Below are 12948 nucleotides of genomic sequence, written 5' to 3'. Positions count from 1 at the left end.
CTAATATGTGTACTCTTGAATTAGCATTATTGATGTATATGTATACAGGTACGTATAATACTTGTACACATTTATATATGTATACAGGTACGTATAATACTTGTACACATTTACAAATCAGCAAAGTAACAGTAAAATATGAATCCTGCGAAAACAGTACGTGTTCAGTATTTGAATTCTTCTTGGTCATTACTTTATTGCAAATGGAATCCTTATTGTGGCTGTATCAACAGTATAGAGTATATCACCTATATAAAAAAATATAATTAAATGCAGATAGGTATAGGTTAAAAAAAATAGGATCATTTTAAAAAAGAGAAATTTTAAGCTCTATCTACTAAAAAGTGGTCAGAGACCAATTGATATATCTTTATTATAAGTACACACCAGTAGAGATACAGTCTCGTCAGAGACTTCTGTATGTAATTTGCTTCAGTCATTGAGCTTTATAACGTTGCCTGCTACACCTTTTGTATACATTGTAAACATTTCCAAAAAAGACTAATATAAGTGTATTTAAATCTTTGTCTGGAAATGAGTTGCGGTGGCTGTAACCTGCCAGAATTGTGTTAATGTAAAAGTAGGTATTTTATATAGCATTCATTGTTATGATCTATATGTATCGTTATGCCGAGGTGCGTGAACTGATATAATCTGATGAAGCCATAGTTCAGAATCGGCTCCCTGTGGTGAAAAATAATCAATAGTACAGCCGTATAAGTGTGATTCTGACATAAAGTAGAAAAAGAAAATATGTTCTTAGACCAATGTTATTAATGTTTGACTTCCCAGTTCTTGTAAAAATGCGTCAACGAAAACTAAAAAGAAATCACAACTATAAAAACAACAGCAAAATATTGTATGAACTTCTTGCAAATTCTCAATCATAAAAAGAGAGAGAGAGAGAGAAAGAAAAAAATCAGACAATTTTTTTCTCTCTTTGAGTGGCCACAGTTGCTCGATTGATTCGGGTGTGTTAGGTTCTAAAATTAAGAGCCATCTACAAGTGACCACTATTAGAATCAATGAGCCAAATTTAGTATCAGCGAGCAAATCAGTAGAAAGAGCCAATCACTAATGATCAACCGTTTCAGAGACGGTCGCATGTTAAAGCCAGCCAATAACATTTTATCACGACTCACGATATAATTGTGAAAAGGAGCCAATCAAAACCATTATTAAACTTATTATGGCTATTCGGACTTGAAACAGAATCGAAATTAATACAAGGCTGTTAAGCTCGTATTAGTTTTTCTTTCAAAATACTATAAGCGACCACCTTTTCAAAGTATCGGTATGGCCACCCGCTGCTCCTTTTCACATCTTGTACCTTTCTGCAACGTATTATTCTTTTTATAGATGTTCTCCAATATGACTTCATATTTAATCACAAATTGTGATTGTCCTGTCCTTGATTACGAATTAGCGCACCAACAAAATCGTGAAAATATAAATACCGCTAAAATACATACTCAGTTTTTGAATTCTTAATGGAGTAAATCATTCGTATTGCTCACAACGCTGGTACCAATAACTGTCGTTTTCAGTGTATTTCCCATGGCCTTACAAATGTGTGTCCCTAGATCTGCCTGTCATACATTCTGTGCATATCATGTTCTTATGCTTCCTCAGATGAAAATTGTGACTTGTAAGCTCTCCATTATTTGTTACCTTAAAAAAAAAAACAAAAAAGTGGCAGATTCTTCAATATTAGAACAAGATGTGTTTATGAAAGACTGATGCCCCCGTATGGCAACTTATAGCAAAGGTTAAACTTTCTCAAATGCAAATCAAATATGTTGGTACCCAAAGTAAGGTCTATAGTCTCGAGGAATATACCTGTCAAATATGAAAGACCTAGCAGCAACCATTGAATAGATATTGATACGGTTAAAGTTTTTTCAAAAGTATGTCACACATCAAGGTCAAGGTCAAATGGTCAAAATTAATGGTGCCCAAGGAAAGGCCTTCTCCAAAGAAATACACAGGTGAAATATGAAAGCTGATGCACCAATCGTTCAAAAGTTATGACCAAGGTTTAATTTTTTCAAAAGTAGATAAAACTCCAACGCCAAAGGGTCAAAGTATTTGGTATCCAAAGAAAGGTCTTGTCTCAAGGATTACGCATGTGAAGTATGAAAGCTCTAGCACCAACCGTTCAAAAGTTAAGGCCAAGATTAAAGTTTTCCAAAAGTAGGTCAAACTCCAAGGTCAAGGTCAAAGGGTCAAAGTTGTTGATATCCAAAGGAAGATCTTGTCACAAGGATTACACATGTGAAGTATGAAAGCCCTAGCACCAACTGTTCAAAAGTTATGGCCAAGGTTAAAGTTTTCAAAAGTAGGTCAAACTCTTAGGTCAAGGTCAAAAGGTTAAAGTTGTTGATATCCAAAGGAAGATCTTGTCACAAGGATTACACATGTGAAGTATGAAAGCCCTAGCACCAACTGTTCAAAAGTTATGGCCAAGGTTTAAGTTTGGTAAAATTTTGCAAAACTGGGTCAAACTCCAAGGTCAAAAGGCCAAATATGGTGGTACCCAAAGAAAGGTCGTGTCACAAGGAATACACCTGTGAAATATGAAAGCCATAGCTCCAACCAATCAAAAGTTATGGGCAAGGTTAAAGTTTTTGCGGGCAAACAGACAGACGGACTGACAGAGCAAAAACTATATACCCCCGAAGATAAAAAGAGGGAGGGAGGAATGCCCGGATCCCAATCATCGAAACATTGCAGTCCTTTTGAAGTATTTCAAGTGTTTTTATTTTCGATACCTTATCAGGCACAAAAATCAAAATGAGAATCTGTCAGTGTTGAAAGAACAATCTTCATTACGAACTCTCAAACGACTGAAAGAATTTTAATTAACTTTAATCACTGTATCCTTGACACTGGTTATCAAAGAAGGCTAACAACAGAGCTAATGTATAGAGTGTACCCTATTACATGTTCACGAGTTGTTCTTTATTGAAGACATGTTAATACAGACATCAAACATCTCCAGTGTAGTGTTCTACCTTTGAAGCATGCTGCACACGTTTTCTTTATACTCGGATGATCTTATATCCATCAAGTGATTACGATCTAGACTTTCCTCCATGCTTCATGGTAATTAAGTCTAATGCAGAGAACTATTTATTTGTGATTTTAAGCTGGACTTTTTTTAAATTCTAGACTTGCGCATCAAAAAGCTTTCATTTTTAGTTCTACTGGTCAGAGATCAGAAGAGCTTATGCGATGGTAAGGTGTCCGTCCAGCTGTCTGTCTGCCTGTTTGTCCGTCTGTTTTTAATCAATTTTGAGCTCACCTCAACGCATCCTCACAACGTCAGGGGTGCTGAGTCCACTCGTTGCGGTTGGACAACGAGTTGCCTCAGGACCTCTGACGTTATGAGGATGACCTCAACAAAGTTGGGGATCTTGTGTAATACCCTCCGCATCGATGTCGGCGTGCAGGTTACAGTTTTTGGAGCAGATTTTTTTTAAAAGAACTTCTATGTCCTCTATTGATCAGAGATGCATGGGCGATGCTTTTTGTATGTTTCATTGTATCAGTCCAGATTTCAGATGCTGCATTTTCAGCCAAAGAATGACCAGGTTAATGTTTTGGGAGCAAGTTAATTTTTTTGAGCAGGTTAAAGTTTTTGGAGCAAGTCTCATTTCTAAGTAACTATAATCCCTATGTTGACCAAACTTGCATGGATGATACACCTAAGGATGCACACTACCAGGCTTACTTCGGATGCTGGATTTGACCTACATTTTCCGGATGAATGACCAGGTTAAAATTTCTGGAGCAGGTTCATTCTTAAGTAACAATTAATCCTATGTTGACCAAACTTGCATGGATGTTACATCTAAGGATGCACACTGCCAGACTTGCTTCGGATGCTGGATCTGACCTACATTTTCCAGGTTTAAGTTTTTGGAACAGGTTCATTCTAAAGTAACTATAAGCCCTATGCTGACCAACCTTACATTGTAGATGCATTCATTGATGCACACTACCAAACTTGCTTCAGATACTGGATTTGACCCACATCTACAGTTCTGGTCCAATTTCAATAAAACATGGTACATAAGAATATTACACTAAGATACATACATGAAATATGGAGAATACGAACGTGAATCAAGCTCAATAGTCCATTGAAACAATACAAATCGGGAGCAGAGCAAACACGGACTTCTAAAAGCATCAGAGTTGGGATCAGGTGCCATGGAGGAGTAAGCATTCCCTGTCCACATGTAATTCTATATATATAGGTTTTTGACTTCGATGAACGGTGTTGCCATGGTTTCTAAGAATAGAAAATTTTGTGAATTCTTTCGAAACGCTGCTCCTGCAGTTTTGGTCCAATTTCAATAAAACCTGGTACACAAGCAGAGTACGTTAATTAAGATAAATACAAGTAATTCTATATACTAGTTGTGCATTTTGATGAACGGTTTTGCTATGTTTTCTAAAAGTAGAAAATTGTTTAAAATTATGCTAATTCTCTTATATGTTTTAGTCTAATTTCAACAACATTTTACATGGGAATACATGGGAAAAGACCTTTTAAAAATCTCATTATAAACAGGTCAATTTTTAGTTATATTATCCACATAATTATGCAAACAGTCTCAGGCAGTACAGATTCAAGTTTGTTCACATTAAAGCCCCCCAGCCTCCTCTCCCGATGGGGGGAGGGGGGGGGGCACAATAAGGGTTCTAGTTTTACATGAAAATAAAGTCATAGCAAAGCAATGATTAGTCAATATATTCTCAGGAAGTCTAGATTCAAGCTTGTTAAAATCATGATCCCTAGGCCTGACAACCACATAGGATTAAAGTCTTGCGTAAGTACACGTAGGAGAATATCTTTTCAAGAACAGCAGGGTCATGATTTCGCAAGCATCCCTAGATAGAATAGATTCTAATTATATGTACATTGTAATTCAAAACATGGCACCGGGACAATAAGGTTTAAGAATTTTCTTTTCCACCCGGGAGGCCAATATGGGGCCAAAAAAACAATATTTTTCTACAAGCACTACATCCTAGAACTTTTCGTACTTTCTGCACACTTTTGGAATATGATTGGTGGTGTCCTGTTGATATGCAATAAGATTTAAGACTTTTCATATTCATACAGATGCCTATTGGGGTCATTTTATTTATTTATTTATTTATTACAAAAACCAGAACCCAGAACTCCTCTTACAATTTATACAGTAGCCAAACCATATTCTGAAATACGAGTTATGGTGTCCTGTAGATGTTTAGTACGGTTTCAGAATTTTCGCATTCATCCTTGGGACAAATTACAGGCAGAAAATTTAAAAGACTTTTTAAAACACAAAAACCTTCTTGTCAAAACTCCTTTTTAGACATAATCATGGGCATCGTGCTCACCCTAGTATTTTATACTAAATTTAAAACATGTACTCGTACTTTATGTAAATTATAGAATAATTATTGTGGTTTCTTTGCAAGTGCATTATGCCAAGGGTAGAGTGCATTTAGAAGCAAACACTAGCATGTAGATATCACTGTCTTACGAAAGTATCTATTTCTTTTTATTTCGATAAATTGAATGGACGATACCTTTGTTCTAAGGATGGTAAGAATTAATAAACGAATGACTTGCATCTTTTGTAATGTTTATTTTCAAAATAAAGCGCAACCAATTCTGACATAATTATATATATATATATATATATATATATATATATATATATATATATATATATATATATATATATATATATATAACATTAATATACAATAAGAATGCTCAAATCCGTTACGGGTCACCTCTTGGATTCGATATTGACCGCTGCCTGGAATAACAGCTGTTGACAGCTTGGCTCCCGTTCGTCTCCGCTTCTCTTTTCAGCAAGAATTCCTGCGCTATTTCAGGAACCTTAAGCCGCTTGTTTTTGTTTTTAATGCATCTTATATCTGCTCAATTTACAAAGACTGAAAGGGAATGGAAATGGACGGAAATTAGCCTGAGATCACAGAGACAACACAAAGATTAAACCAACTCTTAGGTGTCTGTGACGTGAGCACAATGAAGAGATACATCCAGAGCGTATCACACTCAGCCCAGAATTTCGGGAATTTAGTTCAATTTTATTTATGTAGACTAGTAATATATATATATATATATATATATATATATATATATATATATATATATATATATATATATATATATATATATATATATATATATATATATATATATATATATATAAAATCAAAGAAATTATAGAAACATGATTAAAACCTGTCTCCGAAAGGACATCCCCCAATTTACTAGTACATCATCTGGCAGATGACGTGGAGTTAAATCTAGTGTAAGAACTTTAGTTAACAAGAAATAATATTTAAGTGAATCGTGAAAAACTTGTCTGTCAATTAACATTCGTTTTGTGTTTTGAAAAAGGAGGACAAATACTTTTTATTGATTTTTCTAAGCATGTACTAATAATAAAAAAAGAGAGAGATGATGATAGTCTAACATTGTAATATATTTGTATTATAGATTTATTTTTGAATTGAGAATCACCTAGATACAATTCACTTGGTTTCAGTCGGCATTCCAAAGTATCGTTGCCCAAATTTACATCCACAGAGGATTTTCTCCTTTATGAAATATGGAGATAACGAACAGTATTCAAGCTCAAAAGTCCATTTAAACAAATCTGGAGCAGAGCACACATCAGAGGTTGGATCAGGAGCCATGGAGGAGTGAGTATCCCCTGCCGACCGGTCACACCCGCCGTGTGCTCCTTGTATCGGGAAAAACGGAAAAATCCGTAGACGATACAAAGTATAAATAATCGCCTAACAATTAGTATGAAAAACGTCAGTCAGCATTTGACTCAATAATGATAGACTGTATCATCCTCACAATGTCAAAGTTTTGTGATTTCGGAACTCCACACAAATCCTTGACATAAGTCGCTATTTAAAAGTTGGACTTGTGGTTACACATGACGTAGTGGGTAATTATAAACTAACCAATGAGAATATATTTTTCAAATCCGTCGTTTTCAAATGGCCCAACTCCAGAGCATCTTTTGTGATTGTTAGGAGGGCGATCTTCCAAAAAGTAATCCCCGATGTTTCATTTAATGTAACTAGTCACAAATCCTACAATATCAACACTTTCCAATTTAAAGACGAGTCATATTTGTTTACAAAACTTACCTACAATAAATGCTGTTTTCGGATTGGTTCCAGTCCTTATGTCAAGGGTTTGTGTGGAGTTCCGAAATCACAAAACCCTGACATTGTGAGGATGAGATTGTATCGACCACTGATAGACTGTTAATATTCTTGTTTCATCAACTTGTTTGTCAATAGCTTGCCTCGGTTTAGAAATTGTTCGTACGTATAGCATGCTCTATCGTATGGAATCAACTGAACTGAGAGACATAAACCCCACATGCATGTGATAATGGAATATTGCTCCATAAGTAAGGGAATTTGACGATTGAAAAGTTGAAGTCATCACGTTTATCATGAAGCTTGGTTGTAAGGTTACTATTGGCACCTTTTCTGTTAAAATATCCAAATATAAAACAGATGTGTCAGACTCTGTGGTATCTTTTATTTCAAGCTCACTGGGATATACCGAGTCGACACATAAATGGAAGTAAATATTGTTAATTGATGATACTTCGTCATACATATCTAAATGTCGAGTTGAAGGTCACAAGCAAGTGTTTTCTTCTTCTCATGTATAAGATTTTGAATAAATTCTGCTTCATATGAATACAAAAATAGGTCTGCTAATAGGTACCTATGAGAATTTCCGACAGATTGTAGGAAGACCAGGTCTCCAAATACTACATAAATATTGTCAATCAGAAACTCAAGCATCTTTTTAATGTCAACTTTAGAGTACTTGTGTGTACAATCAGAATGTTTTTTTTTAAACAAAATAATGTTGCAAATGACTAATGACAAGGTAAGTAAATTTACGAGTTCCATTTTTATTGAAAGAGCAGCTGTCAATTATGAAAACCACTGCTTTCACCAATCAGCAAACGCCTGTTAACTTTTAGAACCGATTTTTCAAGTTACCTGTATACACATGTATATTTCTTATTGCAATGTGCTTTTCAATCAATGAAACATATAAATAAATAATACAATATGTACTTACACTTATTTTATATAGGATTATTTATTCAGACATTTTTTTTTTTAAATAGTACGGGGATTAACGGTTGCAGCCATTGCAGAATTTGTTTTACATAAACCGCTTACGGATTCTGGTATTCAGGTTAGCTAACAAAAAGTTAAAATACCGCGAGCGAAAAGGAGCTTAGCATCCAAATATGTTTCCAGTACCAGCACTCCATCCGCATTGATGCTGTTCTGCAAAAGTTTAAATGGTCAACAAGTAGTGATCTAATTAAGTTCATCGGCGACCATCTTCTGTGTTAGAAATTGGTCAAATCTCGACCCTTTAGAGCATCAAAAGAACAATCTTTCACAATCCAATCCTTGACCATAATTGGCTTTTTGAGTAAAGCAAGTTTTGCAATTGCAATTGCAATTGCGCCCCGTTATTAGCAGACCTTTTTTGTATTCATATGAAGCAGAATTTGTCCAAAAACTTGTACGTGAAAAGAAGAAATCACTTGCTGTGGCGTTCAACTCGACATTTAGATATATCGACGACGTATTGTCAATTAACAATGGCTATTTTCATTCTTATGTCGATACGATATATCCTGGTGAACTTGAGATAAAAGATACCACAGAGTCCGACACATCTGTTTCATATTTGGATATTTTACTTGAAAAAGACGTTAATGGTAATCTAACAACCAAGCTTTATGATAAACGTGATGACTTTAACTTTTCAATCGTCAACTTCCCTTATTTATGCAGCAATATACCTTCATCACCTGCATACGGGGTATATATCTCTCAGTTGATTCGATACGCAAGAGCATGCTCTACGTATGTACATTTTCTAAAATGAGGTAAATTATTGACAAATAAGTTGATGAAACAAGAATATCAGCTGTCTCGTCTAAAGTCATCATTTCGTAAGTTCTATGGTCGATACAATGACCTTGTCAGCAAATACAATTTATCATTGAGTCAAATGCTGACTGACGTTTTTCATACTAATTGTTAGGCCATTATTTACACACTGAATTGTCGACGGATTTTTCCGTTATTTCCCGATCATGACAAGGAGCACACGGCGGGTGTGACCGGTCGGGAGGGGATGCTCACTCCTCCATGGCACCTGATCCCACCTCTGATGTTTGGAGGTCCGTGTTTGCTCTGCTCCTATTTTGTATTGTATAATGGACTTTTGAGCTTGAATACTGTTCGTTATCTCCATATATTTCATTTTGGTTGAGTGGGCTTAGTTCAAACCCATAATGCAAAATTGTAGCACTTCGTATAAAAGAACTTCGTCCATCACATTATTCCCAATACGGAACATTCTGTATGTAAATAGAACGACTTTAGGCAAACTGATAATGTTAAATCTGTTTTGTGCGCTCCACGCCTGTAATATATCAGAGTTCACTGGAAAGTTCTGGTATGACGGTGGGGACGTCTATTTCTGGAGCCTTGATATATTATTACGTCATTTGACTGAGGACCTAGTGACTCTTCAATGTAGCCGGTGTTTGTTCAGACACAAAGATTTCCAGATAACGACTGTACTAAAAGAGGATCGACGGAATTTATTGACAGCAGAGAAATCTATCCCGGACACCCGAAAGTTTCAATTTTGACACACTGTGTTAACCTGAAAAAAGTTGATTTTCAATTTCCTGTGTTCAGTGACGCTTTCTGGTCCATTTCCTATAAGTCGGCGACTTTAATTTACGGTTTAAGGAACTATGCCCTAAAACAAAGGAGATATTTGTCGATTTGAGAAAGACTAAACGTAAATGACGTATATTTCATCTTGAATAGTAGAAAGATTAAAAATAATAATAACTTTTTTATTGAAGTGCTCAATTCTATTTATATTCATGGACCCTAGAAAAAAGTTGATATCGCTTTTGTTGCGAATTATGATACTTGAAGCAAGATCGATGTGGTTTCCCCTGATTGGTTATCAATATACAGCCGTTGGCGATTTGTTTACCCACCAGTCTCTTGTGGAATTCCTACAGGATCTGCGCAATGTTATCTTGCTGCGTGTTTATAACGCGGCTAAACTTCTTGTAATATCTTTGAAGGAGTTTGAACTTCTTCAGTATAAATCACCATTTGGTAATAAATCTTGCGTACAATTAGCTGCTGTTAAAATTTACACTAAATCTTACCTACAGAGAAGTATAAATGGCCGATACATAGCGGACTCCTTGATCAATACAATTAGTTTCCTTTTTACCGATTTCGACACTTCTCCCCTCTCTAAAGTTAAATCTTTCTCATAAGTCGTGTTTTTATCCTTACCTAGGTTGCTAATGGATGTGCTTCGGTTTTAGAGAAATTTTATCTGTAAGTGATAATACGTTAAGTTTTTGTTGTATTCACACAATGTGATATTGTGATGGAAATGAGGTATCAAATGCAAATGAAGATAACAGTCCTACTCAGACAATGAACTGTCTACGTTGCTCATTAACCCCTTAATTACCGAAGAGAGGGACAACTTTCACAGCAATGTATCCATTGTATTCATAAAAAAATGAAGAAAATTGCTTGTTAAACGACACCGTGGTTTCATTGTTTTCCGCTTAATTGTTGATAGACCTGTGAATTGAAAGGATATATAAGATTACAAAGTATTTTCAACTGAGAATTAGAAAAACAAAATATGCGACCTAAAATATCAGTTTGTATTTAAAATCTATTCCAGGAAGCCTTGGTTCCAGTCTGCAGAATAGTGCGTCTCTGAGTGGCATTGATTTTACAATTGATCTTCTGAATAACATTTACATGTTATTGTTGACCTGTGCAAACTATAGAAACATTCTATATCCGACAAAAAAAAACAAACAAAAAAGACAAACAAAACAAAAACAAAACAAACAAAAACGAACAAACAAAAACCAAAAAAAAAAACAAAAACAAAAACAAACAAACAAAAACAAAAACCAGAAACGAAAACAAAAAAAGGGGAAAAACAGTCAAAAACAACAATACCAAACAAAACGAAACAAAAAAATTAATAAACAAAATACAAAAACAAATCTTAAACAAATGTTGACGAACTTTATTTTCTCCACATTTTTTTTTCTTCCGTCAAGCACTGCTGACAATTGTTACTGAAACGTTTGAACGGATCCTTCTAAAATCTGTTTCATCTGTACATTAAGTTATATCCTGTGTCTGTTTGACTTTGATAAAAGTTTTCCTAAACGTTTCTTAGACATAATCTCCGCTTTAACATGTGTTTGTCGATTTTATGAGAACATTTACAAGTTTCTTGAGTAAAACAATCGACATAATTATTTTGGATAAAATGCGATGATGAAATTGATTATAACGTTCTTCTCTCTCTCGTGCTTGTTCTATAACTCTCAAATATTCAAAAAGAATTGTAAATAATCGATTAAGAAAGTGACTGCTGGATGCAACACTTCATCTTAAGCATATCTTGATTTACTTCAATTCTTTGATGGTATTTTATAAAAATGATTTTTGTTTCAGAAGATTATGGTAATATCATACACATAAAAAGTCAGGATATTTATCTCTTCTATTCTTCCTTCCGCTGTTATACTGCAATATGCACATTTTTGTTTTTAAAATTCTATTTTATTGTTAATGGACTGCTACATCATTGCATTTGTCTTTTCTCTGTCCCAATAAGGGAAATATTATAGCATTTAGCATTTTTCAGTGATCTCCGTATAACGATGTAATTTTTAGGTTTTTATTGAAATTTCTCATTGAACCAACACGACTGAAACACGCTGTCTGTAAACCGATAACATCCTGTCGTTGACAAACTGACATCACCGGCATTTTTTAAATTGATCTTTTGGTTTACAATCGTTGTCTCTTGTTTGATATGGAGAAAGAAGTTCTCTCTTTCCATTTTCTTTCTTCATTACCATGATTTAGGAGTCCTTAAGAGTTTTCGCAAGTCAGCTCATTATCTGAGAAAACGTGCCCAGAAACACAAACACGTGGGAGACAAGTTACTTCTTCCCGAGTGCTTTTTCCCCCTGAAAATGATTGATAATACGAAAGTCTCTATTAACTATCAAACGCATAAATGCCATGTTGAAATTCCTGATAAAATGCTAAATACAAATTCATTGTAATTCTTGTCACATTTCAGCTATCGATTTAGAACTTAAATCTACTCACATTTGCATTTGAGTGATTCTACGTTCCAGTGTTGGCTTATGATGAAAAACAGGATCCCAGGCGGGTGTTTAGTAAATGGTCCAAATTACATATGTCATTTAGACTACTTATATTTTTTAAACAGTATTAAGATAAATGAGGTAAGGATATCTATCAATCTGATTTTTTTTAAAATCTAAGTGTTTGGTCGTACCTGGTGTAGAATTTTCAACTGAGACTACAAAACCATGTAAGTTGACAAGTCGTGACGTGTGAGATTACTATTGTGCAAATACTAGAATGGATATGAGTGTTGGCTAACAGTAATAAAAGCAAATGTCAAAAAAAAAATCCTTATTTAATTAAAAGAAATATCATTTGGAGAGAAAGCTCAAATTAAACTGACTGTATGGAATATTTTCTTTCACACGAAGCATAATAAACACCATCACAGTTTGATGTTAATAATTATTATCTGTCATAGATAGTGTATGACCTTGATACTTTAACCATGTGTACATTAGTGTATGAAGTTGACATAATTGACCAAAAATATATGTAGAGTATATTTTCATGTTTTTAAATTACGTTCTCTTTTTGCGCATTTATTTTTGATGTGTCTTTCCTAAGACAATTTGTGAACATGTTTAATGGTACTTGCTATGA

The sequence above is a fragment of the Saccostrea echinata genome, unplaced genomic scaffold (genome assembly GCF_033153115.1).
Source record: "Saccostrea echinata isolate AGI-Se365-2 ecotype Australia unplaced genomic scaffold, CSIRO_AGI_Sech_v1 ptg000041l, whole genome shotgun sequence".
NCBI classification, from domain to species: Eukaryota; Metazoa; Mollusca; class Bivalvia; order Ostreida; family Ostreidae; genus Saccostrea; species Saccostrea echinata.
The sequence above is the reverse complement of the archived record's forward strand: the minus strand, read 5'-3'. Positions refer to the sequence as shown.